At 38.2% G+C, this 27855-nt stretch overlaps 2 long non-coding RNA genes across 3 annotated transcripts; one reads left to right on the top strand and one right to left on the bottom strand.

Moving 5' to 3' along the window:
- The first annotated feature begins 375 nt into the window (after positions 1–375).
- Positions 376–3042, top strand: LOC148155551 (uncharacterized). Of its 2 annotated transcripts, XR_015765223.1 has the most exons (7): positions 378–838; positions 947–1040; positions 1127–1178; positions 1280–1432; positions 1528–1698; positions 1839–1995; positions 2089–3042. It is a non-coding gene; the product is annotated as an uncharacterized LOC148155551 (long non-coding RNA). The 2 variants fall into 2 exon arrangements; XR_015765222.1 differs by having other exon boundaries at positions 376–838; positions 1280–1698.
- Positions 3043–5102: 2060 nt separating this feature from the next.
- Positions 5103–8673, bottom strand: LOC148155550 (uncharacterized). Its single transcript, XR_015765224.1, has 3 exons — positions 7321–8673; positions 6637–6688; positions 5103–5812 (listed from the first exon to the last, which is right to left on the bottom strand). It is a non-coding gene; the product is annotated as an uncharacterized LOC148155550 (long non-coding RNA).
- Positions 8674–27855: the final 19182 nt, after the last annotated feature.

The following is a 27855-nucleotide window of genomic DNA, read 5'->3' as shown; positions in this document are numbered from 1 at the left end:
GCGTCAGTACAGGCACATTTCTTTTCTCCTGTCTGTTATTTATTGCTGTTGCAAGCCAGATGAAGAGAAGTAAAGAGCTGAGAACCTGATCTTTGAACAGACAGAGACCATAGCTGAGGAGCATCCAATGATGATACCAGAGAACCAGGAAGAGACTGTGATAGTGCTTGATTTGGTTCCTGTTTCTCATCCTGTTGTCCCATCCTCTCAGTCTTTTCAGAAGAAGAAAAGACCCAGAAGCATCTCTCCAACTGCCTCCTCCCACTCCCTCATCTCTCCGTCCCCCCTCCCTCATCTCTCCGTCCCCCCACCCCCCTCACCCCGCCCGTAGATCTTAAATAACTGTCAACTTTGGCTGTGTGAGTACTTTGACGTACATATCCCAGAAGGGCCGTCTGACTCTATTCTTGAGTGGTTATGCTATTCAACATTTTGGTGTAACTGGTTAAACACACTTGAATCAAATGGCTGAGGTGCCACCTCATTCATTCTGCATTCAGATCATATGAAGTCCTGGTAACATCAACATTAATTGAGTGAGATGTTTTGTGCCAGAGACACACCTAGAACTTGAAAGACACCTAACCTATTCTTGATGCCTGGTATTTGGACACCTATGTCCTATTTTATGTTTTCTTTTTTTATCTCTCATTTTAAATCATAGTTAAGATCTTGGCTGAGAGCTTCCTGAAATGATTTTTGAGCGGGAAGCCATAATATATGAGTTGGATAAGATGTTAAGGAAGGATCCCTTCAAGTGTCAAGCTTGTACCCCAGATGTGCTTTCAGTTTCAGTGGATGGAAATTGCAAGTATTACCATTTAAAGAATGCAGCAAGGTATTGTAAAATGTGTGAAATATAACAATTCTTTGTATATGTTAGTGATGTTCACTACCTTTGGACTGTAACACCTCATGAAGTGTATTTTATTGCTTTGTTTTTCAGATTGGAGGAACAGGCTATATTTCAGGACCTTTTCATTGCCAAGGATGAAAACATAGGAACATTTGTGGACTGTATACACTAATCAACCAAAAATGTAAGACTGCAGATTGTAAATGTATAATAACAGTAACCTTTTAGCCTGTAATAACAGCTTGCCTGACTGAATTGTATGCATTCTAGATTTTGTGGTGGGCAGCCAGGGAGATCTCTCACAGATCCAGCAGCAAACTGGGTGAGGAGGCTTGGAGCTAGCGGTGTGTAGACATGGAGTGCTGCTTAGTGCTCTTCGAGATAGTATGATATATTTGCATAAGCTTTGTTCTTTCATCAAAGGCTGGCCAACAGACAATGACTTTTTTCCATGGATGTAACATGCAAGTACTGGCCATATTTTGAAAACTAACAAAAAGCTCTCATAAGCTCCAACACCTGCTTAAAATGAAGCCATTTCTCTCAATTTTCCATGGCAAAGCCCATGAATGTAAGGTAAGGAACACTGACCAGGCATTGTATAACCTTGCTGGTACATACTGCATAAACATCTTTGACACAGTTGATGTTGTTTGTGTATGTTTGTGCAGATACAGATGGACAAAGCTTGTGCCAAGGCTCATCGCAAGATCAGAAAGGAGAAAACATCTTAGCTTTAGAAGATGTTGGTCACTTGAAGACTGATACAGACACAGAAGTTCTGTCTTTGGAAGAGATCCTGTCCGGTGACACAACATTGCCATGGCAACAATCACACAGTGGTAAGTAAACATCCACTAATATGTTTTATACTGTCATCATACCTGACAGATAATATGACTAGATACTCCATGTGTTGACCTCAACTTACAAATTTAAACTTTTAATGAGTTGATTTGTCCTTTTCATAAATGCATTTCAGACTCTCAGTCTTCACACAAGAACAAGGGCAATCGATGACATCATGATGGTAAAGAGACTGGAAGAGGAAAAGAGGATCTTTGTTGATGGACCATCGTTGGAAATCTCTGTCATCCTATGAAGACACTCTAAAGGAGTTTCCCACCTGTTATCGGGAGGTAAATTTAAAAGTATGTTTTTAAGTAACGCATAATCATACCGAAAGTAAAAGCATCTAAATTTTGGATTTTTATTTATGTTCAACTTTAAAGGTTTGTCCTGTGACCTAACTGACGAAGGTCCAAGAGGTCTCCAGAGCATCATCCTCAGAGAGCTGCAGCACCAACAGATGAAGCTGCAGGCAACAGAGTATTATCTACAGCTGGGGAGCCCAAAGTGGGTCCTAGTGGCCCGGCATCCTGCATATTTTAGTTCTCTCCCTGGTTTAACACACCTGCATCAAATGATGGCTCGTTAGATGGCCTAAGAAGAACATTGACAAGCCGAAAAGGTTGTTTCTACCACCAGGGAGAGAATAAGACATGCAGGATGCCGGGCCACTAGGACTGACTTTGGACACCCCGATCTACAGACTTTGTCAGGAGCAGAGAGCGTTACCTTTGACGACGACTTCAGTAGTGACTGATAATAGTCATATATATATAGTTTGCTCATAAGTCACAAAGAGACACCTTACAATTTGTTCTTGTGCTTTCATGTTTCCAAATGGGCAGTGTTTTATCTTGTTGATTCTTTTTTTAAAATAGTTAATTTGTTTGTGCCTTTGTATTTTCTAAAAGGGCTTACTAGAGCTGTAATTACTTCCACAGTGTGTTTCTTTTTCACTTATGTTTCTGCACATCTAGTGTATTTTCTAGGTAATAAGAGAAATTGTAGTTAATTTAATAGTTTTACTATTTTTACTTCAAGTGGAATAATAACACTTGTGCTTATGTTGAGCAGTTAAATGGCTACAATGCTACGTTAAGCAGTCCCAGTGATTCTGCACTATCTAACATAACCAAGACATCTTTTTGGATCTTCTACTTTTCTTTTCTTTTTTTATTAATATGTGCAGCTCTGACTTATTTCTTAATCCAAAGAATACACAAAGTGTGTACTGGTGGAACAGTTTCTTATCCATGGTCAATTGAATGCGGTTCAGTTTGTCTGTCAATGTCTTTATTAAAAAGAAATAAGTTAAATAAAATTTCAGTACTTGTCAACTGCCAACTCTCCTGACCTGAACCCCAGAGAGAATCTGTGGGATATTGTGAAGAGAAAGTTGAGAGACGCAAGACCCAAAACTCTGGATGAGCTTAAAGCCGCTATCGGAGCATCCTGGGCTCCATAACACCTCAGCAGTCCCACAGGTTGATTGCCTCCATGCCACACTGCATTGAAGGCTGCAAAAGGATTCCTGACCAAGTATTGAGTGCATAACTGAACACGATTATTTGAAGGTTGACTTTTTTGGTATTAAAACACATTTCTTTTATTGGTTGGATGAAATATGCAAATTTTTTGAGACAGGGATTTTCATGAGCTGTATGCCAAAATTATCAGTATTAAAACAATAAAAGACCTGAAATATTTCAGTTGGTGTGCAATGAATCTAAAATATATGACAGTTTAATTTTTATCATTACATTATGGAAAATTATGAACTTTATCACAATATGCAAATTTTTTGAGAAGGACCTGTAGACCTAGTGTTATTTATGCGTGTCTAGGTTCAACAGTTGACAGGTGAAAAAGGAAGCCGACTAAGGTTTGGTAGAACTTGCTGTCGGTGTCATTTAGTTGAAATGCTTCAGATTTGGACCTAACTTCTTTTTTAAAACAGAGCGTCCCAACTTAGTGAAATAATCTTAACATTAACTTGGTATTTGGATGCATTTACAAACCAAAAGGGGTAGACCTCTATTTCAACTACAATAATTAGATGGACACAACTTAACTTACATTCTCTTTATGCCTTTTCTCTGCAAGCTTATGAAATGATGAAATGAACCACAGAGGCCTGAGGCCTCAGGCAGATCATTCTTTTTCCACTAGAACAGATTTAGAGTCGGGCTACAGAGCTCAATTCTAGAGAAAATGCATCTTTGAACCATTACTTTCATAAAGCATTGGAAGATTAAGCCATCTCTACCACTCAATTTGAGATTAGTGATGGAGTTAGGGTTAACCCTAACCCCAATCTAACCTTAGATTGTTTTTATACAGTTTAACATAGTGTTTCTCTAGGAGAAAAGCACTATGTCAATCAAACATAATTTAGATTACTATACTAATGTAGTTTAAATTACAGTAGAGTCAAACTGATTCAATATTAATTTACTAAACTGTAATGTTTCTGGGTTTCAATCTGGGTTTCCTTTCATACACAAAATAAGCTGCAAACTTTAACTTAAATAATTAACCTTAGACAGGTAAAAATGCTATTCAAAATACTTCTCCATAAAACATTTTTATGTGTAAATACTGATCACGCTGAATAAAACACATAACAAATAGCTTCACACAATTCTACAAGTGTGTAGGAAACGAATCTGTTACACAGTTTAACCTTGCGTCATGCCTTACAGACAACACACAGGGCAAACTTGACCAGCCTACAATGACGACCAGCTTGTCAGGCAAAAAGTCTTTATAAATCCCATCATGACTCTTTCTGTAATCAAACGAACAGTTTCACTACATTTTGAAGTAACATTTCTGAGTGTATCGTTGACCTTGATCTTATTTGGCTACAGACAAATACGGTTGTCATCTTATTGAAAACCTTATTACCCCCCACCTCCCACAACGTGCTGATAGTGTTCCTTTCTTCTCTTAATCAGTCTGCCGTACGATGGCTGCGTTCCATTTCAGATTCCCGCCGATCAGCCGTACAAGAATTTCTAGAACCAACTATGCGGAGCTGGGATGCTTATAAAAAGTCTATCTATCTATCTGTCACAAATGCCATACACAATTTTAAACACACAAAATATAGATTTGCATTTATATATCTATATAGATATATCTATACATAGATATATCTATATATAGATATACCTGTCCTGATATATATCTATATATATCTATATATAGATATATCTATATAAATAGATATATCTATATATAGATATACCTGTCCTGATATATATCTACAGATATATATATATAAATGCAAATGTATATTTTGTGTGTTCTTCAAAATTGTGTATGGCATTTGTGACATAGGTTTATTAAAATGTATTGTTCTAATACAGTCAGTTGATCTGGACATTGCAATGTATTTTTATCATGCTCTTCATCAATAACTTCACTTAAAGTTGCTGTGTTTAAAAATAAGTACTGCATTTGAAAGCAATTTTATTATAACATTTTACAAATAGTCTTGATTCACAAAATCCATGACACAAAAAAGATATTAAAATAATAGCTTTTTGAGTTAAAAAAAACACTTCCAATTAGTTATATTGACATCAAGTTGTGCTTATTTTGTTATGTATTTTTATAGACTTTACTTTGTACATCCACATCAACATTATAAACACTCAAAAAGAAGTGTGTACAATACCATGTTTAAAGTTTTTAAGACTTTAGTCATATTTACTGAACAAAATCTACAAACAATTCTGTTCTAAATTTCAAGACTTAATACAGGCACAATACCTGCCTGATGCAGTGACTCAATCAGCCTCACTTAGTCTTTAACAGAACTTGACAAAAATGTGTCAGTAAACAGCCCAACATAAGCTTACATATATTACAACCATAACATTCATTTCAGTGAATGGCCGAAAACAATATTACACAGAGAACTTCGTAAAATGGTCAAACTGCAGTAAAAACAAAGAAAATAAATTAATACTTTGTAATACAAAAAAGAAAAAGTAACATCATGGAAGGACTTGTTCGCTGTCTGAAGGAAGTGGCACTTGGTGGACAGCAACATGAGAGGATTTACTTGCAGGTTCCCAGGTATCATCCCAGATTTTTCCGCTAGAAAAGAACAACAACAAAATAAGGATGTGGATTTTTTGTGCTATAAGGTTCACAAATCTCTCTTTCTAAGATGTATACCTGACTTTAAGAGGGGGTGATGTAGCCAAAATATTTTCTATGCCGACATCCACCCAAATGCCAGCTAGTACTTACATCCTGTTTTGTCCTAAATATACAATATTATCTTGACTTATTAAGTGTTAAATGATAAACTGACTGCAGTCATTTTTACCACTACACAAACAATGAAAATCTCTCATAGTGCTTCAGTTTCTTAGAAAAGTCTAAAAATCAAAACAGAAAAAAAGTGACAGTTTCAGATTAAATGTGTGGCTTATATTAATTATAAAAGGCACAGTGTTAAATAATAAGTGTTGAATCACCTTTAAAAAGTCCAAACATCAAAATCAGCATTCCTTTGCTGATAAGCGGCCTAATTTCGGTATTTGGAGTTCTATCTCTATATTTCTATGTTTCTGTGCAAATGCTGACTTTTAGTATGAATTTGTTTCACCCAAAGATGTTGTGACTTATGTGCTATAAGTGTTACTGATTCCTGTTGTAATGCCCGTTTTTGTCCTCATAAAAAAATAAAGACAAATATAAAGAAAGAAAAGGAGTCTGGTAGGTCAGTAATTAAAGCCACAAAGTTTATAAGTAAACAACTGTGCTTATTTTTTGCAGACCACTGCCTCCCTTATCACCCCTCCCCCCATCTACTCATCTCCACACGTGGCAATGTCTCTCAGTGTATCTTGGCATGTTTGACTGGGGTGGGGATGTACTGTCACAGGGTGGATTAGTTAAACTTTTAGACTTACCGCATTAGTTCTACGCCCAGGGATTGATTTTGGGTACTACATTTCCACCAACCTAAATAACAAGAAAAGGAAAAAAACAATTTTAAAAACAAAAGAAGAAATGAAGTCCAAGCGTGTACACTTGAAAACTGAAAACTAGTGTGGTGACTGTCATATTTTATAATCCTTCTAAACTTTACTCTTCTTTACATGGATTTACACATTTTCTCAAATTAGTTTCACATTAACTTTAATCACTTTACAATGGCCACATAAATGGAAACTAAGCCCAAAACAAGTTGTCTTTGCTTATAAACAGTCTATATAGTTTTTCTGTTTCTGTGAGAATTTTGACATTTTAGGGCTGGACTCCTTAAGTCGCGAGTTCAGTTTTCTTCTCGGTTCGATTCTCGGCCTGAGGTCTTTCTGCATGGAGTTTGCATGTTCTCCCTCTGCATGGTGGGTTCTTTCCGGGTTCTCCGGCTTCCTCCCACAGTCCAGAAACATGACTGTCAGGTTAATTGGTTTCTCTAAATTCTCCCTAGGTGTGAGTGTGTGTGTGTGCATGGTTGTGTGTTCTGTCTGTTTCTGTGTTGCCCTGCGACAGACTGGCAACCTGTCCTGGGTGTACCCTAGCAACACTCCTGACCACAATAGGGACAAGGGTGTAAGAAAATGGATGAATGTAAAGAAAACAAAACTTACGCCACCCTGACTTAAGGAGACGGCATGGTCAGCAGGTGACATGAATGCAGATGTGGCTGATCTACGGGCGGGGGTGGGGGAAGGAGAGATGACGGAGCGGGAGGAGAGGCAGTTGGAGAGATGCTTCTGGGTCTTTTCTTCTTCTGAAAAGACTGAGAGGATGGGACAACAGGATGAGAAACAGGAACCAAATCAAGCACTATCACAGTCTCTTCCTGGTTCTCTGGTATCATCATTGGATGCTCCTCAGCTATGGTCTCTGTCTGTTCAAAGATCAGGTTCTCAGCTCTTTACTTCTCTTCATCTGGCTTGCAACAGCAATAAATAACAGACAGGAGAAAAGAAATGTGCCTGTACTGACGCAAGTTCATTTTTAATTCAAGTAAATGACCTAGCTGCAATCAGTGTATTCAGACAGGGTTCAAAACTTTAAAGATCATCAGAGCCTAGGGGCACTGATGTTTTGAGCAACCCTCCAATATTACAAAGTGGCAACAACAAGCATGACTATAAACATTATTATGTGACTTTATCACGGCTAATTAAACGTATTAAGCACAGGTACAGTGTACAGGAACAATTAGCCTCCAACAGGCTAATTTAGCTAGCGTCCACCGTATATTTTCCGGCAAAAAAAATGTTACAAACGTGTCTTCAACCATTCGCATCACAGTCCTACTGCCATTAAGTCCTAAAAAAACCATCAGTAATTTAATAACGTAACACTTTGGAGTTATTTTTGGTTTTAGAGTACAAAAACATTTTGACAGATGCAGATTTCTACTCACCGGAGTGTAAGAGTCGCATATGATGACGTCAGCTTATTCTTCTTCTTGGGTTTTTGTGGGATCCGTCCTTATTTTTATTTCAATCGAACATATTAAAAGGTTTACAGAACAGTTTGCATGCAATCACAAACGAAAACACATCTTAATTTTTCTTAAATTTATTTGGTGTAAATCATTGATATCATACTCAAAAATAGTTTTTTTATTTTTTTATTTTTATTTTTTTTTTAAGGCTTTTAAATCAAGCTAACAACAAGCACAACAAAACTCCTCCGGTTTTATATTTTACGGAGTTATTTTTAAATACCGAATTTGTAGTAAATATTCTTAATATCCTGTTCAAACTAGCACATAAATTGTAAATAAAGGTTTTTAAAAAAATAGAATAGACACGTCATCTTATTCGTTCCTAAGTCGTCAGTATCGGACGCTTAGGGAACTGTACAGCATTCAATGAGAGAACCCTTCGCGTCACATATTGACGCCAAGGGGGTACCCTTGGCGTCAATATGTGACGCCGAGGGTACCTGCCCAAGCGTCAATATGTGACGAGTTGGGAGTGAGAATGTGTTGATTAAATTGGAATTTGGTCTAATGCTTAAGTTACAAGTGATCAGTAAGCCAGAAGCCAAAAACGCTTTATCTCAGCGAAAGAAGTCAAAAATGGAATATTTGTGAATTTGCAGCTTTACATTCAATTTTCAGCCTTGTTAGTTGCTGGACAGCTCCGAAATCCTGAGGAGCACTAGATCTGGCTGTATTAAATTGGAATTTGGTCTAATGCTTAAGTTACAAGAGATCAGTAAGCCAGAAGCCAAAAACGCTTTATCTCAACGAAAGAAGTCAAAAATGGACTATCTGTGAATTTGCAGCTTTACATTCAATTTTCAGCCTTGTTAGTTGTTGGACAGCTCCGAAATGCTGAGGAGCACTAGATCTGGCTGTATTAAATTGGAATTTGGTCTAATGCTTAAGTTACAAGTGATCAGTAAGCCAGAAGCCAAAAACGCTTTATCTCAGCGAAAGAAGTCAAAAATGGACTATCAGTGAATTTGCAGCTTTACATTCAATTTTCAGCCTTGTTAGTTGTTGGACAGCTCCGAAATGCTGAGGAGCAATAGATCTGGCTGTATTAAATTGGAATTTGGTCTAATGCTTAAGTTACAAGTGATCAGCAAGCCAGAAGCCAAAAACGCTTTATCTCAGCGAAAGAAGTCAAAAATGGACTATCAGTGAATTTCCAGCTTTACATTCAATTTTCAGCCTTGTTAGCTGTTGGACAGCTCCGAAATGCTGAGCAGCACTATAGCTGGCTGTATTAAATTGGAATTTGGTCTAATGCTTAAGTTACAAGTGATCAGTAAGCCAGAAGCCAAAAACGCTTTATCTCAACGAAAGAAGTCAAAAATGGACTATCTGTGAATTTGCAGCTTTACATTCAATTTTCAGCCATGTTAGTTGTTGGACAGCTCCGAAATGCTGAGGAGCACTAGATCTGGCTGTATTAAATTGGAATTTGGTCTAATGCTTAAGTTATAAGTGATCAGTAAGCCAGAAGCCAAAAACGCTTTATCTCAACGAAAGAAGTCAAAAATGGACTATCAGTGAATTTGCAGCTGTACATTCAATTTTCAGCCTTGTTAGTTGTTGGACAGCTCCGAAATGCTGAGCAGCACTATAGCTGGCTGTATTAAATTGGAATTTGGTCTAATGCTTAAGTTACAAGTGATCAGCAAGCCAGAAGCCAAAAACGCTTTATCTCAGCGAAAGAAGTCAAAAATGGACTATCAGTGAATTTGCAGCTTTACATTCAATTTTCAGCCTTGTTAGCTGTTGGACAGCTCCGAAATGCTGAGCAGCACTATAGCTGGCTGTATTAAATTGGAATTTGGTCTAATGCTTAAGTTACAAGTGATCAGCAAGCCAGAAGCCAAAAAAGCTTTATCTCAGCGAAAGAAGTCAAAAATGGACTATCAGTGAATTTTCAGCTTTACATTCAATTTTCAGCCTTGTTAGTTGCTGGACAGCTCCGAAATCCTGAGGAGCACTAGATCTGGCTGTATTAAATTGGAATTTTGTCTAATGCTTAAGTTACAAGTGATCAGCAAGCCAGAAGCCAAAAACGCTTTATCTCAGCGAAAGAAGTCAAAAATGGACTATTTGTGAATTTGCAGCTTTACATTCAATTTTCAGCCTTGTTAGTTGCTGGACAGCTCCGAAATCCTGAGGAGCACTAGATCTGGCTGTATTAAATTGGAATTTGGTCTAATGCTTAAGTTACAAGAGATCAGTAAGCCAGAAGCCAAAAACGCTTTATCTCAACGAAAGAAGTCAAAAATGGACTATCTGTGAATTTGCAGCTTTACATTCAATTTTCAGCCTTGTTAGTTGTTGGACAGCTCCGAAATGCTGAGGAGCACTAGATCTGGCTGTATTAAATTGGAATTTGGTCTAATGCTTAAGTTACAAGAGATCAGTAAGCCAGAAGCCAAAAACGCTTTATCTCAACGAAAGAAGTCAAAAATGGAATATTTGTGAATTTGCAGCTTTACATTCAATTTTCAGCCTTGTTAGTTGCTGGACAGCTCCGAAATGCTGAGCAGCACTATAGCTGGCTGTATTAAATTGGAATTTGGTCTAATGCTTAAGTTACAAGTGATCAGCAAGCCAGAAGCCAAAAACGCTTTATCTCAGCGAAAGAAGTCAAAAATGGACTATCAGTGAATTTTCAGCTTTACATTCAATTTTCAGCCTTGTTAGTTGTTGGACAGCTCCGAAATGCTGAGGAGCACTAGATCTGGCTGTATTAAATTGGAATTTGGTCTAATGCTTAAGTTATAAGTGATCAGTAAGCCAGAAGCCAAAAACGCTTTATCTCAACGAAAGAAGTCAAAAATGGACTATCAGTGAATTTGCAGCTGTACATTCAATTTTCAGCCTTGTTAGTTGTTGGACAGCTCCGAAATGCTGAGCAGCACTATAGCTGGCTGTATTAAATTGGAATTTGGTCTAATGCTTAAGTTACAAGTGATCAGCAAGCCAGAAGCCAAAAACGCTTTATCTCAGCGAAAGAAGTCAAAAATGGACTATCAGTGAATTTGCAGCTTTACATTCAATTTTCAGCCTTGTTAGCTGTTGGACAGCTCCGAAATGCTGAGCAGCACTATAGCTGGCTGTATTAAATTGGAATTTGGTCTAATGCTTAAGTTACAAGTGATCAGCAAGCCAGAAGCCAAAAACGCTTTATCTCAGCGAAAGAAGTCAAAAATGGACTATCAGTGAATTTTCAGCTTTACATTCAATTTTCAGCCTTGTTAGTTGTTGGACAGCTCCGAAATCCTGAGGAGCACTAGATCTGGCTGTATTAAATTGGAATTTGGTCTAATGCTTAAGTTACAAGTGATCAGCAAGCCAGAAGCCAAAAACGCTTTATCTCAGCGAAAGAAGTCAAAAATGGACTATCAGTGAATTTGCAGCTTTACATTCAATTTTCAGCCTTGTTAGCTGTTGGACAGCTCCGAAATGCTGAGCAGCACTATAGCTGGCTGTATTAAATTGGAATTTGGTCTAATGCTTAAGTTACAAGTGATCAGTAAGCCAGAAGCCAAAAACGCTTTATCTCAGCGAAAGAAGTCAAAAATGGACTATTTGTGAATTTGCAGCTTTACATTCAATTTTCAGCCTTGTTAGTTGCTGGACAGCTCCGAAATCCTGAGGAGCACTAGATCTGGCTGTATTAAATTGGAATTTTGTCTAATGCTTAAGTTACAAGTGATCAGCAAGCCAGAAGCCAAAAACGCTTTATCTCAGCGAAAGAAGTCAAAAATGGACTATTTGTGAATTTGCAGCTTTACATTCAATTTTCAGCCTTGTTAGTTGCTGGACAGCTCCGAAATCCTGAGGAGCACTAGATCTGGCTGTATTAAATTGGAATTTGGTCTAATGCTTAAGTTACAAGAGATCAGTAAGCCAGAAGCCAAAAACGCTTTATCTCAACGAAAGAAGTCAAAAATGGACTATCTGTGAATTTGCAGCTTTACATTCAATTTTCAGCCTTGTTAGTTGTTGGACAGCTCCGAAATGCTGAGGAGCACTAGATCTGGCTGTATTAAATTGGAATTTGGTCTAATGCTTAAGTTACAAGAGATCAGTAAGCCAGAAGCCAAAAACGCTTTATCTCAACGAAAGAAGTCAAAAATGGACTATCTGTGAATTTGCAGCTTTACATTCAATTTTCAGCCTTGTTAGTTGTTGGACAGCTCCGAAATGCTGAGGAGCACTAGATCTGGCTGTATTAAATTGGAATTTGGTCTAATGCTTAAGTTACAAGTGATCAGTAAGCCAGAAGCCAAAAACGCTTTATCTCAGCGAAAGAAGTCAAAAATGGAATATTTGTGAATTTGCAGCTTTACATTCAATTTTCAGCCTTGTTAGTTGCTGGACAGCTCCGAAATCCTGAGGAGCACTAGATCTGGCTGTATTAAATTGGAATTTGGTCTAATGCTTAAGTTACAAGTGATCAGCAAGCCAGAAGCCAAAAACGCTTTATCTCAGCGAAAGAAGTCAAAAATGGACTATCAGTGAATTTGCAGCTTTACATTCAATTTTCAGCCTTGTTAGCTGTTGGACAGCTCCGAAATGCTGAGCAGCACTATAGCTGGCTGTATTAAATTGGAATTTGGTCTAATGCTTAAGTTACAAGTGATCAGTAAGCCAGAAGCCAAAAACGCTTTATCTCAGCGAAAGAAGTCAAAAATGGACTATTTGTGAATTTGCAGCTTTACATTCAATTTTCAGCCTTGTTAGTTGCTGGACAGCTCCGAAATCCTGAGGAGCACTAGATCTGGCTGTATTAAATTGGAATTTGGTCTAATGCTTAAGTTACAAGAGATCAGTAAGCCAGAATCCAAAAACGCTTTATCTCAACGAAAGAAGTCAAAAATGGACTATCTGTGAATTTGCAGCTTTACATTCAATTTTCAGCCTTGTTAGTTGTTGGACAGCTCCGAAATGCTGAGCAGCACTATAGCTGGCTGTATTAAATTGGAATTTGGTCTAATGCTTAAGTTACAAGTGATCAGCAAGCCAGAAGCCAAAAACGCTTTATCTCAGCGAAAGAAGTCAAAAATGGACTATCAGTGAATTTTCAGCTTTACATTCAATTTTCAGCCTTGTTAGTTGTTGGACAGCTCCGAAATCCTGAGGAGCACTAGATCTGGCTGTATTAAATTGGAATTTTGTCTAATGCTTAAGTTACAAGTGATCAGCAAGCCAGAAGCCAAAAACGCTTTATCTCAGCGAAAGAAGTCAAAAATGGACTATTTGTGAATTTGCAGCTTTACATTCAATTTTCAGCCTTGTTAGTTGCTGGACAGCTCCGAAATCCTGAGGAGCACTAGATCTGGCTGTATTAAATTGGAATTTGGTCTAATGCTTAAGTTACAAGAGATCAGTAAGCCAGAAGCCAAAAACGCTTTATCTCAACGAAAGAAGTCAAAAATGGACTATCTGTGAATTTGCAGCTTTACATTCAATTTTCAGCATTGTTAGTTGTTGGACAGCTCCGAAATGCTGAGGAGCACTAGATCTGGCTGTATTAAATTGGAATTTGGTCTAATGCTTAAGTTACAAGTGATCAGTAAGCCAGAAGCCAAAAACGCTTTATCTCAGCGAAAGAAGTCAAAAATGGAATATTTGTGAATTTGCAGCTTTACATTCAATTTTCAGCCTTGTTAGTTGCTGGACAGCTCCGAAATCCTGAGGAGCACTAGATCTGGCTGTATTAAATTGGAATTTTGTCTAATGCTTAAGTTACAAGTGATCAGCAAGCCAGAAGCCAAAAACGCTTTATCTCAGCGAAAGAAGTCAAAAATGGACTATCTGTGAATTTGCAGCTTTACATTCAATTTTCAGCCTTGTTAGTTGTTGGACAGCTCCGAAATGCTGAGCAGCACTAGATCTGGCTGTATTAAATTGGAATTTGGTCTAATGCTTAAGTTACAAGTGATCAGTAAGCCAGAAGCCAAAAACGCTTTATCTCAGCGAAAGAAGTCAAAAATGGAATATTTGTGAATTTGCAGCTTTACATTCAATTTTCAGCCTTGTTAGTTGCTGGACAGCTCCGAAATGCTGAGCAGCACTAGATCTGGCTGTATTAAATTGGAATTTGGTCTAATGCTTAAGTTACAAGTGATCAGTAAGCCAGAAGCCAAAAACGCTTTATCTCAGCGAAAGAAGTCAAAAATGGAATATTTGTGAATTTGCAGCTTTACATTCAATTTTCAGCCTTGTTAGTTGCTGGACAGCTCCGAAATGCTGAGCAGCACTAGATCTGGCTGTATTAAATTGGAATTTGGTCTAATGCTTAAGTTACAAGTGATCAGTAAGCCAGAAGCCAAAAACGCTTTATCTCAGCGAAAGAAGTCAAAAATGGACTATTTGTGAATTTGCAGCTTTACATTCAATTTTCAGCCTTGTTAGTTGCTGGACAGCTCCGAAATCCTGAGGAGCACTATAGCTGGCTGTATTAAATTGGAATTTGGTCTAATGCTTAAGTTACAAGTGATCAGCAAGCCAGAAGCCAAAAACGCTTTATCTCAGCGAAAGAAGTCAAAAATGGACTATCAGTGAATTTTCAGCTTTACATTCAATTTTCAGCCTTGTTAGTTGTTGGACAGCTCCGAAATCCTGAGGAGCACTAGATCTGGCTGTATTAAATTGGAATTTGGTCTAATGCTTAAGTTACAAGTGATCAGCAAGCCAGAAGCCAAAAACGCTTTATCTCAGCGAAAGAAGTCAAAAATGGACTATCAGTGAATTTGCAGCTTTACATTCAATTTTCAGCCTTGTTAGCTGTTGGACAGCTCCGAAATGCTGAGCAGCACTATAGCTGGCTGTATTAAATTGGAATTTGGTCTAATGCTTAAGTTACAAGTGATCAGTAAGCCAGAAGCCAAAAACGCTTTATCTCAGCGAAAGAAGTCAAAAATGGAATATTTGTGAATTTGCAGCTTTACATTCAATTTTCAGCCTTGTTAGTTGCTGGACAGCTCCGAAATGCTGAGCAGCACTAGATCTGGCTGTATTAAATTGGAATTTGGTCTAATGCTTAAGTTACAAGTGATCAGTAAGCCAGAAGCCAAAAACGCTTTATCTCAGCGAAAGAAGTCAAAAATGGACTATTTGTGAATTTGCAGCTTTACATTCAATTTTCAGCCTTGTTAGTTGCTGGACAGCTCCGAAATCCTGAGGAGCACTAGATCTGGCTGTATTAAATTGGAATTTGGTCTAATGCTTAAGTTACAAGAGATCAGTAAGCCAGAATCCAAAAACGCTTTATCTCAACGAAAGAAGTCAAAAATGGACTATCTGTGAATTTGCAGCTTTACATTCAATTTTCAGCCTTGTTAGTTGTTGGACAGCTCCGAAATGCTGAGGAGCACTAGATCTGGCTGTATTAAATTGGAATTTGGTCTAATGCTTAAGTTACAAGAGATCAGTAAGCCAGAAGCCAAAAACGCTTTATCTCAACGAAAGAAGTCAAAAATGGACTATCTGTGAATTTGCAGCTTTACATTCAATTTTCAGCCTTGTTAGTTGTTGGACAGCTCCGAAATGCTGAGCAGCACTATAGCTGGCTGTATTAAATTGGAATTTGGTCTAATGCTTAAGTTACAAGTGATCAGCAAGCCAGAAGCCAAAAACGCTTTATCTCAGCGAAAGAAGTCAAAAATGGACTATCAGTGAATTTTCAGCTTTACATTCAATTTTCAGCCTTGTTAGCTGTTGGACAGCTCCGAAATGCTGAGCAGCACTATAGCTGGCTGTATTAAATTGGAATTTGGTCTAATGCTTAAGTTACAAGTGATCAGCAAGCCAGAAGCCAAAAACGCTTTATCTCAGCGAAAGAAGTCAAAAATGGACTATCAGTGAATTTTCAGCTTTACATTCAATTTTCAGCCTTGTTAGTTGTTGGACAGCTCCGAAATCCTGAGGAGCACTAGATCTGGCTGTATTAAATTGGAATTTGGTCTAATGCTTAAGTTACAAGTGATCAGCAAGCCAGAAGCCAAAAACGCTTTATCTCAGCGAAAGAAGTCAAAAATGGACTATCAGTGAATTTGCAGCTTTACATTCAATTTTCAGCCTTGTTAGCTGTTGGACAGCTCCGAAATGCTGAGCAGCACTATAGCTGGCTGTATTAAATTGGAATTTGGTCTAATGCTTAAGTTACAAGTGATCAGTAAGCCAGAAGCCAAAAACGCTTTATCTCAGCGAAAGAAGTCAAAAATGGACTATTTGTGAATTTGCAGCTTTACATTCAATTTTCAGCCTTGTTAGTTGCTGGACAGCTCCGAAATCCTGAGGAGCACTAGATCTGGCTGTATTAAATTGGAATTTGGTCTAATGCTTAAGTTACAAGAGATCAGTAAGCCAGAAGCCAAAAACGCTTTATCTCAACGAAAGAAGTCAAAAATGGACTATCTGTGAATTTGCAGCTTTACATTCAATTTTCAGCCTTGTTAGTTGTTGGACAGCTCCGAAATGCTGAGGAGCACTAGATCTGGCTGTATTAAATTGGAATTTGGTCTAATGCTTAAGTTACAAGAGATCAGTAAGCCAGAAGCCAAAAACGCTTTATCTCAACGAAAGAAGTCAAAAATTGAATATTTGTGAATTTGCAGCTTTACATTCAATTTTCAGCCTTGTTAGTTGCTGGACAGCTCCGAAATGCTGAGCAGCACTATAGCTGGCTGTATTAAATTGGAATTTGGTCTAATGCTTAAGTTACAAGTGATCAGCAAGCCAGAAGCCAAAAACGCTTTATCTCAGCGAAAGAAGTCAAAAATGGACTATCAGTGAATTTTCAGCTTTACATTCAATTTTCAGCCTTGTTAGTTGTTGGACAGCTCCGAAATGCTGAGGAGCACTAGATCTGGCTGTATTAAATTGGAATTTGGTCTAATGCTTAAGTTATAAGTGATCAGTAAGCCAGAAGCCAAAAACGCTTTATCTCAACGAAAGAAGTCAAAAATGGACTATCTGTGAGTTTGCAGCTTTACATTCAATTTTCAGCCTTGTTAGTTGTTAGACAGCTCCGAAATGCTGAGGAGCACTAGATCTGGCTGTATTAAATTGGAATTTGGTCTAATGCTTAAGTTATAAGTGATCAGTAAGCCAGAAGCCAAAAACGCTTTATCTCAACGAAAGAAGTCAAAAATGGACTATCAGTGAATTTGCAGCTGTACATTCAATTTTCAGCCTTGTTAGTTGTTGGACAGCTCCGAAATGCTGAGCAGCACTATAGCTGGCTGTATTAAATTGGAATTTGGTCTAATGCTTAAGTTACAAGTGATCAGCAAGCCAGCAGCCAAAAACGCTTTATCTCAGCGAAAGAAGTCAAAAATGGACTATCAGTGAATTTGCAGCTTTACATTCAATTTTCAGCCTTGTTAGCTGTTGGACAGCTCCGAAATGCTGAGCAGCACTATAGCTGGCTGTATTAAATTGGAATTTGGTCTAATGCTTAAGTTACAAGTGATCAGCAAGCCAGAAGCCAAAAACGCTTTATCTCAGCCAAAGAAGTCAAAAATGGACTATCAGTGAATTTTCAGCTTTACATTCAATTTTCAGCCTTGTTAGTTGTTGGACAGCTCCGAAATCCTGAGGAGCACTAGATCTGGCTGTATTAAATTGGAATTTGGTCTAATGCTTAAGTTACAAGTGATCAGCAAGCCAGAAGCCAAAAACGCTTTATCTCAGCGAAAGAAGTCAAAAATGGACTATCAGTGAATTTGCAGCTTTACATTCAATTTTCAGCCTTGTTAGCTGTTGGACAGCTCCGAAATGCTGAGCAGCACTATAGCTGGCTGTATTAAATTGGAATTTGGTCTAATGCTTAAGTTACAAGTGATCAGTAAGCCAGAAGCCAAAAACGCTTTATCTCAGCGAAAGAAGTCAAAAATGGACTATTTGTGAATTTGCAGCTTTACATTCAATTTTCAGCCTTGTTAGTTGCTGGACAGCTCCGAAATCCTGAGGAGCACTAGATCTGGCTGTATTAAATTGGAATTTTGTCTAATGCTTAAGTTACAAGTGATCAGCAAGCCAGAAGCCAAAAACGCTTTATCTCAGCGAAAGAAGTCAAAAATGGACTATTTGTGAATTTGCAGCTTTACATTCAATTTTCAGCCTTGTTAGTTGCTGGACAGCTCCGAAATCCTGAGGAGCACTAGATCTGGCTGTATTAAATTGGAATTTGGTCTAATGCTTAAGTTACAAGAGATCAGTAAGCCAGAAGCCAAAAACGCTTTATCTCAACGAAAGAAGTCAAAAATGGACTATCTGTGAATTTGCAGCTTTACATTCAATTTTCAGCCTTGTTAGTTGTTGGACAGCTCCGAAATGCTGAGGAGCACTAGATCTGGCTGTATTAAATTGGAATTTGGTCTAATGCTTAAGTTACAAGAGATCAGTAAGCCAGAAGCCAAAAACGCTTTATCTCAACGAAAGAAGTCAAAAATGGACTATCTGTGAATTTGCAGCTTTACATTCAATTTTCAGCCTTGTTAGTTGTTGGACAGCTCCGAAATGCTGAGGAGCACTAGATCTGGCTGTATTAAATTGGAATTTGGTCTAATGCTTAAGTTACAAGTGATCAGTAAGCCAGAAGCCAAAAACGCTTTATCTCAGCGAAAGAAGTCAAAAATGGACTATCTGTGAATTTGCAGCTTTACATTCAATTTTCAGCCTTGTTAGTTGTTGGACAGCTCCGAAATGCTGAGCAGCACTAGATCTGGCTGTATTAAATTGGAATTTGGTCTAATGCTTAAGTTACAAGTGATCAGTAAGCCAGAAGCCAAAAACGCTTTATCTCAGCGAAAGAAGTCAAAAATGGAATATTTGTGAATTTGCAGCTTTACATTCAATTTTCAGCCTTGTTAGTTGCTGGACAGCTCCGAAATGCTGAGCAGCACTAGATCTGGCTGTATTAAATTGGAATTTGGTCTAATGCTTAAGTTACAAGTGATCAGTAAGCCAGAAGCCAAAAACGCTTTATCTCAGCGAAAGAAGTCAAAAATGGACTATTTGTGAATTTGCAGCTTTACATTCAATTTTCAGCCTTGTTAGTTGCTGGACAGCTCCGAAATCCTGAGGAGCACTAGATCTGGCTGTATTAAATTGGAATTTGGTCTAATGCTTAAGTTACAAGAGATCAGTAAGCCAGAATCCAAAAACGCTTTATCTCAACGAAAGAAGTCAAAAATGGACTATCTGTGAATTTGCAGCTTTACATTCAATTTTCAGCCTTGTTAGTTGTTGGACAGCTCCGAAATGCTGAGGAGCACTAGATCTGGCTGTATTAAATTGGAATTTGGTCTAATGCTTAAGTTACAAGTGATCAGTAAGCCAGAAGCCAAAAACGCTTTATCTCAGCGAAAGAAGTCAAAAATGGACTATTTGTGAATTTGCAGCTTTACATTCAATTTTCAGCCTTGTTAGTTGCTGGACAGCTCCGAAATCCTGAGGAGCACTAGATCTGGCTGTATTAAATTGGAATTTGGTCTAATGCTTAAGTTACAAGAGATCAGTAAGCCAGAATCCAAAAACGCTTTATCTCAACGAAAGAAGTCAAAAATGGACTATCTGTGAATTTGCAGCTTTACATTCAATTTTCAGCCTTGTTAGTTGTTGGACAGCTCCGAAATGCTGAGGAGCACTAGATCTGGCTGTATTAAATTGGAATTTGGTCTAATGCTTAAGTTACAAGTGATCAGTAAGCCAGAAGCCAAAAACGCTTTATCTCAGCGAAAGAAGTCAAAAATGGACTATCTGTGAATTTTCAGCTTTACATTCAATTTTCAGCCTTGTTAGTTGCTGGACAGCTCCGAAATCCTGAGGAGCACTAGATCTGGCTGTATTAAATTGGAATTTGGTCTAATGCTTAAGTTACAAGTGATCAGCAAGCCAGAAGCCAAAAACGCTTTATCTCAGCGAAAGAAGTCAAAAATGGACTATCAGTGAATTTGCAGCTTTACATTCAATTTTCAGCCTTGTTAGCTGTTGGACAGCTCCGAAATGCTGAGCAGCACTATAGCTGGCTGTATTAAATTGGAATTTGGTCTAATGCTTAAGTTACAAGTGATCAGTAAGCCAGAAGCCAAAAACGCTTTATCTCAGCGAAAGAAGTCAAAAATGGACTATTTGTGAATTTGCAGCTTTACATTCAATTTTCAGCCTTGTTAGTTGCTGGACAGCTCCGAAATCCTGAGGAGCACTAGATCTGGCTGTATTAAATTGGAATTTTGTCTAATGCTTAAGTTACAAGTGATCAGCAAGCCAGAAGCCAAAAACGCTTTATCTCAGCGAAAGAAGTCAAAAATGGACTATTTGTGAATTTGCAGCTTTACATTCAATTTTCAGCCTTGTTAGTTGCTGGACAGCTCCGAAATCCTGAGGAGCACTAGATCTGGCTGTATTAAATTGGAATTTGGTCTAATGCTTAAGTTACAAGAGATCAGTAAGCCAGAAGCCAAAAACGCTTTATCTCAACGAAAGAAGTCAAAAATGGACTATCTGTGAATTTGCAGCTTTACATTCAATTTTCAGCCTTGTTAGTTGTTGGACAGCTCCGAAATGCTGAGGAGCACTAGATCTGGCTGTATTAAATTGGAATTTGGTCTAATGCTTAAGTTACAAGAGATCAGTAAGCCAGAAGCCAAAAACGCTTTATCTCAACGAAAGAAGTCAAAAATGGACTATCTGTGAATTTGCAGCTTTACATTCAATTTTCAGCCTTGTTAGTTGTTGGACAGCTCCGAAATGCTGAGGAGCACTAGATCTGGCTGTATTAAATTGGAATTTGGTCTAATGCTTAAGTTACAAGTGATCAGTAAGCCAGAAGCCAAAAACGCTTTATCTCAGCGAAAGAAGTCAAAAATGGACTATCTGTGAATTTGCAGCTTTACATTCAATTTTCAGCCTTGTTAGTTGTTGGACAGCTCCGAAATGCTGAGCAGCACTAGATCTGGCTGTATTAAATTGGAATTTGGTCTAATGCTTAAGTTACAAGTGATCAGTAAGCCAGAAGCCAAAAACGCTTTATCTCAGCGAAAGAAGTCAAAAATGGAATATTTGTGAATTTGCAGCTTTACATTCAATTTTCAGCCTTGTTAGTTGCTGGACAGCTCCGAAATGCTGAGCAGCACTAGATCTGGCTGTATTAAATTGGAATTTGGTCTAATGCTTAAGTTACAAGTGATCAGTAAGCCAGAAGCCAAAAACGCTTTATCTCAGCGAAAGAAGTCAAAAATGGACTATTTGTGAATTTGCAGCTTTACATTCAATTTTCAGCCTTGTTAGTTGCTGGACAGCTCCGAAATCCTGAGGAGCACTAGATCTGGCTGTATTAAATTGGAATTTGGTCTAATGCTTAAGTTACAAGAGATCAGTAAGCCAGAATCCAAAAACGCTTTATCTCAACGAAAGAAGTCAAAAATGGACTATCTGTGAATTTGCAGCTTTACATTCAATTTTCAGCCTTGTTAGTTGTTGGACAGCTCCGAAATGCTGAGGAGCACTAGATCTGGCTGTATTAAATTGGAATTTGGTCTAATGCTTAAGTTACAAGAGATCAGTAAGCCAGAAGCCAAAAACGCTTTATCTCAACGAAAGAAGTCAAAAATGGACTATCTGTGAATTTGCAGCTTTACATTCAATTTTCAGCCTTGTTAGTTGATGGACAGCTCCGAAATGCTGAGGAGCACTAGATCTGGCTGTATTAAATTGGAATTTGGTCTAATGCTTAAGTTACAAGTGATCAGTAAGCCAGAAGCCAAAAACGCTTTATCTCAGCGAAAGAAGTCAAAAATGGACTATTTGTGAATTTGCAGCTTTACATTCAATTTTCAGCCTTGTTAGTTGCTGGACAGCTCCGAAATCCTGAGGAGCACTAGATCTGGCTGTATTAAATTGGAATTTGGTCTAATGCTTAAGTTACAAGAGATCAGTAAGCCAGAATCCAAAAACGCTTTATCTCAACGAAAGAAGTCAAAAATGGACTATCTGTGAATTTGCAGCTTTACATTCAATTTTCAGCCTTGTTAGTTGTTGGACAGCTCCGAAATGCTGAGGAGCACTAGATCTGGCTGTATTAAATTGGAATTTGGTCTAATGCTTAAGTTACAAGTGATCAGTAAGCCAGAAGCCAAAAACGCTTTATCTCAGCGAAAGAAGTCAAAAATGGACTATCTGTGAATTTTCAGCTTTACATTCAATTTTCAGCCTTGTTAGTTGCTGGACAGCTCCGAAATCCTGAGGAGCACTAGATCTGGCTGTATTAAATTGGAATTTGTTCTAATGCTTAAGTTACAAGTGATCAGCAAGCCAGAAGCCAAAAACGCTTTATCTCAGCGAAAGATGTCAAAAATGGACTATCAGTGAATTTTCAGCTTTACATTCAATTTTCAGCCTTGTTAGTTGTTGGACAGCTCCGAAATCCTGAGGAGCACTAGATCTGGCTGTATTAAATTGGAATTTGGTCTAATGCTTAAGTTACAAGTGATCAGCAAGCCAGAAGCCAAAAACGCTTTATCTCATCGAAAGAAGTCAAAAATGGACTATCAGTGAATTTGCAGCTTTACATTCAATTTTCAGCCTTGTTAGCTGTTGGACAGCTCCGAAATGCTGAGCAGCACTATAGCTGGCTGTATTAAATTGGAATTTGGTCTAATGCTTAAGTTACAAGTGATCAGTAAGCCAGAAGCCAAAAACGCTTTATCTCAGCGAAAGAAGTCAAAAATGGACTATTTGTGAATTTGCAGCTTTACATTCAATTTTCAGCCTTGTTAGTTGCTGGACAGCTCCGAAATCCTGAGGAGCACTAGATCTGGCTGTATTAAATTGGAATTTGGTCTAATGCTTAAGTTACAAGAGATCAGTAAGCCAGAAGCCAAAAACGCTTTATCTCAACGAAAGAAGTCAAAAATGGAATATTTGTGAATTTGCAGCTTTACATTCAATTTTCAGCCTTGTTAGTTGCTGGACAGCTCCGAAATCCTGAGGAGCACTAGATCTGGCTGTATTAAATTGGAATTTGGTCTAATGCTTAAGTTACAAGAGATCAGTAAGCCAGAAGCCAAAAACGCTTTATCTCAGCGAAAGAAGTGAAAAATGGACTATCTGTGAATTTGCAGCTTTACATTCAATTTTCAGCCTTGTTAGTTGTTGGACAGCTCCGAAATGCTGAGCAGCACTATAGCTGGCTGTATTAAATTGGAATTTGGTCTAATGCTTAAGTTACAAGTGATCAGCAAGCCAGAAGCCAAAAACGCTTTATCTCAGCGAAAGAAGTCAAAAATGGACTATCAGTGAATTTGCAGCTTTACATTCAATTTTCAGCCTTGTTAGCTGTTGGACAGCTCCGAAATGCTGAGCAGCACTATAGCTGGCTGTATTAAATTGGAATTTGGTCTAATGCTTAAGTTACAAGTGATCAGTAAGCCAGAAGCCAAAAACGCTTTATCTCAGCGAAAGAAGTCAAAAATGGACTATCTGTGAATTTTCAGCTTTACATTCAATTTTCAGCCTTGTTAGTTGCTGGACAGCTCCGAAATCCTGAGGAGCACTAGATCTGGCTGTATTAAATTGGAATTTGGTCTAATGCTTAAGTTACAAGAGATCAGTAAGCCAGAAGCCAAAAACGCTTTATCTCAGCGAAAGAAGTGAAAAATGGACTATCTGTGAATTTGCAGCTTTACATTCAATTTTCAGCCTTGTTAGTTGTTGGACAGCTCCGAAATGCTGAGCAGCACTATAGCTGGCTGTATTAAATTGGAATTTGGTCTAATGCTTAAGTTACAAGTGATCAGCAAGCCAGAAGCCAAAAACGCTTTATCTCAGCGAAAGAAGTCAAAAATGGACTATCAGTGAATTTTCAGCTTTACATTCAATTTTCAGCCTTGTTAGTTGTTGGACAGCTCCGAAATCCTGAGGAGCACTAGATCTGGCTGTATTAAATTGGAATTTGGTCTAATGCTTAAGTTACAAGTGATCAGCAAGCCAGAAGCCAAAAACGCTTTATCTCAGCGAAAGAAGTCAAAAATGGACTATCAGTGAATTTGCAGCTTTACATTCAATTTTCAGCCTTGTTAGCTGTTGGACAGCTCCGAAATGCTGAGGAGCACTAGATCTGGCTGTATTAAATTGGAATTTGGTCTAATGCTTAAGTTACAAGTGATCAGCAAGCCAGAAGCCAAAAACGCTTTATCTCAGCGAAAGAAGTCAAAAATGGACTATTTGTGAATTTGCAGCTTTACATTCAATTTTCAGCCTTGTTAGTTGCTGGACAGCTCCGAAATCCTGAGGAGCACTAGATCTGGCTGTATTAAATTGGAATTTGGTCTAATGCTTAAGTTACAAGAGATCAGTAAGCCAGAAGCCAAAAACGCTTTATCTCAACGAAAGAAGTCAAAAATGGAATATTTGTGAATTTGCAGCTTTACATTCAATTTTCAGCCTTGTTAGTTGCTGGACAGCTCCGAAATCCTGAGGAGCACTAGATCTGGCTGTATTAAATTGGAATTTGGTCTAATGCTTAAGTTACAAGAGATATGTAAGCCAGAAGCCAAAAACGCTTTATCTCAGCGAAAGAAGTGAAAAATGGACTATCTGTGAATTTGCAGCTTTACATTCAATTTTCAGCCTTGTTAGTTGTTGGACAGCTCCGAAATGCTGAGCAGCACTATAGCTGGCTGTATTAAATTGGAATTTGGTCTAATGCTTAAGTTACAAGTGATCAGCAAGCCAGAAGCCAAAAACGCTTTATCTCAGCGAAAGAAGTCAAAAATGGACTATCAGTGAATTTGCAGCTTTACATTCAATTTTCAGCCTTGTTAGCTGTTGGACAGCTCCGAAATGCTGAGCAGCACTATAGCTGGCTGTATTAAATTGGAATTTGGTCTAATGCTTAAGTTACAAGTGATCAGTAAGCCAGAAGCCAAAAACGCTTTATCTCAGCGAAAGAAGTCAAAAATGGACTATCTGTGAATTTTCAGCTTTACATTCAATTTTCAGCCTTGTTAGTTGCTGGACAGCTCCGAAATCCTGAGGAGCACTAGATCTGGCTGTATTAAATTGGAATTTGGTCTAATGCTTAAGTTACAAGAGATCAGTAAGCCAGAAGCCAAAAACGCTTTATCTCAGCGAAAGAAGTGAAAAATGGACTATCTGTGAATTTGCAGCTTTACATTCAATTTTCAGCCTTGTTAGTTGTTGGACAGCTCCGAAATGCTGAGCAGCACTATAGCTGGCTGTATTAAATTGGAATTTGGTCTAATGCTTAAGTTACAAGTGATCAGCAAGCCAGAAGCCAAAAACGCTTTATCTCAGCGAAAGAAGTCAAAAATGGACTATCAGTGAATTTGCAGCTTTACATTCAATTTTCAGCCTTGTTAGTTGTTGGACAGCTCCGAAATGCTGAGCAGCACTATAGCTGGCTGTATTAAATTGGAATTTGGTCTAATGCTTAAGTTACAAGTGATCAGCAAGCCAGAAGCCAAAAACGCTTTATCTCAGCGAAAGAAGTCAAAAATGGACTATCAGTGAATTTGCAGCTTTACATTCAATTTTCAGCCTTGTTAGCTGTTGGACAGCTCCGAAATGCTGAGCAGCACTATAGCTGGCTGTATTAAATTGGAATTTGGTCTAATGCTTAAGTTACAAGTGATCAGTAAGCCAGAAGCCAAAAACGCTTTATCTCAGCGAAAGAAGTCAAAAATGGACTATCTGTGAATTTTCAGCTTTACATTCAATTTTCAGCATTGTTAGTTGCTGGACAGCTCCGAAATCCTGAGGAGCACTAGATCTGGCTGTATTAAATTGGAATTTGGTCTAATGCTTAAGTTACAAGAGATCAGTAAGCCAGAAGCCAAAAACGCTTTATCTCAGCGAAAGAAGTGAAAAATGGACTATCTGTGAATTTGCAGCTTTACATTCAATTTTCAGCCTTGTTAGTTGTTGGACAGCTCCGAAATGCTGAGCAGCACTATAGCTGGCTGTATTAAATTGGAATTTGGTCTAATGCTTAAGTTACAAGTGATCAGCAAGCCAGAAGCCAAAAACGCTTTATCTCAGCGAAAGAAGTCAAAAATGGACTATCAGTGAATTTGCAGCTTTACATTCAATTTTCAGCCTTGTTAGTTGTTGGACAGCTCCGAAATGCTGAGCAGCACTATAGCTGGCTGTATTAAATTGGAATTTGGTCTAATGCTTAAGTTACAAGTGATCAGCAAGCCAGAAGCCAAAAACGCTTTATCTCAGCGAAAGAAGTCAAAAATGGACTATCAGTGAATTTTCAGCTTTACATTCAATTTTCAGCCTTGTTAGTTGTTGGACAGCTCCGAAATCCTGAGGAGCACTAGATCTGGCTGTATTAAATTGGAATTTGGTCTAATGCTTAAGTTACAAGTGATCAGCAAGCCAGAAGCCAAAAACGCTTTATCTCAGCGAAAGAAGTCAAAAATGGACTATCAGTGAATTTGCAGCTTTACATTCAATTTTCAGCCTTGTTAGCTGTTGGACAGCTCCGAAATGCTGAGCAGCACTATAGCTGGCTGTATTAAATTGGAATTTGGTCTAATGCTTAAGTTACAAGTGATCAGTAAGCCAGAAGCCAAAAACGCTTTATCTCAGCGAAAGAAGTCAAAAATGGACTATTTGTGAATTTGCAGCTTTACATTCAATTTTCAGCCTTGTTAGTTGCTGGACAGCTCCGAAATCCTGAGGAGCACTAGATCTGGCTGTATTAAATTGGAATTTGGTCTAATGCTTAAGTTACAAGAGATCAGTAAGCCAGAAGCCAAAAACGCTTTATCTCAACGAAAGAAGTCAAAAATGGACTATCTGTGAATTTGCAGCTTTACATTCAATTTTCAGCCTTGTTAGTTGTTGGACAGCTCCGAAATGCTGAGGAGCACTAGATCTGGCTGTATTAAATTGGAATTTGGTCTAATGCTTAAGTTACAAGAGATCAGTAAGCCAGAAGCCAAAAACGCTTTATCTCAACGAAAGAAGTCAAAAATGGAATATTTGTGAATTTGCAGCTTTACATTCAATTTTCAGCCTTGTTAGTTGCTGGACAGCTCCGAAATGCTGAGCAGCACTATAGCTGGCTGTATTAAATTGGAATTTGGTCTAATGCTTAAGTTACAAGTGATCAGCAAGCCAGAAGCCAAAAACGCTTTATCTCAGCGAAAGAAGTCAAAAATGGACTATCAGTGAATTTTCAGCTTTACATTCAATTTTCAGCCTTGTTAGTTGTTGGACAGCTCCGAAATCCTGAGGAGCACTAGATCTGGCTGTATTAAATTGGAATTTGGTCTAATGCTTAAGTTACAAGTGATCAGCAAGCCAGAAGCCAAAAACGCTTTATCTCATCGAAAGAAGTCAAAAATGGACTATCAGTGAATTTGCAGCTTTACATTCAATTTTCAGCCTTGTTAGCTGTTGGACAGCTCCGAAATGCTGAGCAGCACTATAGCTGGCTGTATTAAATTGGAATTTGGTCTAATGCTTAAGTTACAAGTGATCAGTAAGCCAGAAGCCAAAAACGCTTTATCTCAGCGAAAGAAGTCAAAAATGGACTATTTGTGAATTTGCAGCTTTACATTCAATTTTCAGCCTTGTTAGTTGCTGGACAGCTCCGAAATCCTGAGGAGCACTAGATCTGGCTGTATTAAATTGGAATTTG

Source organism: Poecilia mexicana, unplaced genomic scaffold, assembly GCF_051168715.1.
Source record: "Poecilia mexicana isolate PSO_F unplaced genomic scaffold, ASM5116871v1 scaffold_14, whole genome shotgun sequence".
NCBI lineage: Eukaryota > Metazoa > Chordata > Actinopteri > Cyprinodontiformes > Poeciliidae > Poecilia > Poecilia mexicana.
This window is presented reverse-complemented; position numbering and strand designations above follow the sequence as displayed.